The sequence below is a fragment of the Dipodomys ordii genome, unplaced genomic scaffold (genome assembly GCF_000151885.1).
Source record: "Dipodomys ordii isolate 6190 unplaced genomic scaffold, Dord_2.0 Scaffold66, whole genome shotgun sequence".
In the NCBI taxonomy this organism is placed as follows: domain Eukaryota; kingdom Metazoa; phylum Chordata; class Mammalia; order Rodentia; family Heteromyidae; genus Dipodomys; species Dipodomys ordii.
The window spans coordinates 2,561,575-2,561,990 of NW_012267282.1; positions in this window are offsets into that span (position 1 = coordinate 2,561,575).

Below are 416 nucleotides of genomic sequence, written 5' to 3' on the forward strand. Positions count from 1 at the left end.
GGGCCGCGAGAGCGGAGTGCGGGGCAGGGCGGGCCGAGCCTCCAGCTGACCAGAGTGCGGGGCAGGGCGGGCCGGGCCTCCAGCTGACCAGAGTGCGGGGCGGTCCTGGGTCTCCAGCTGACCAGAGTGCGGGGCGGGCCGGGCCTCCAGGCAGGTGGGAGGGGAGCGGAGTGCGGGGTGAGGCCCGCGGACGGGATGGCGACGTCAGGGGCGGTCGCGTGGCCGGGCGCAGACGCCTGCGGGGGGCGGGCCGGGCGCCGTCCGCAGGGGCAAGGCGGGGACCCGGACCCGAGTTGGCCCGGGTTTTTCGGCGCCGTGGGCGAGGCTCAGCCCGTGTGGAGAGGAGAGTCTCAGGTCAGAGGTCACGAGGGTCAAAAACCGTTGATCCGTTCGAATGAATGAGTCTCGCCGGGCGC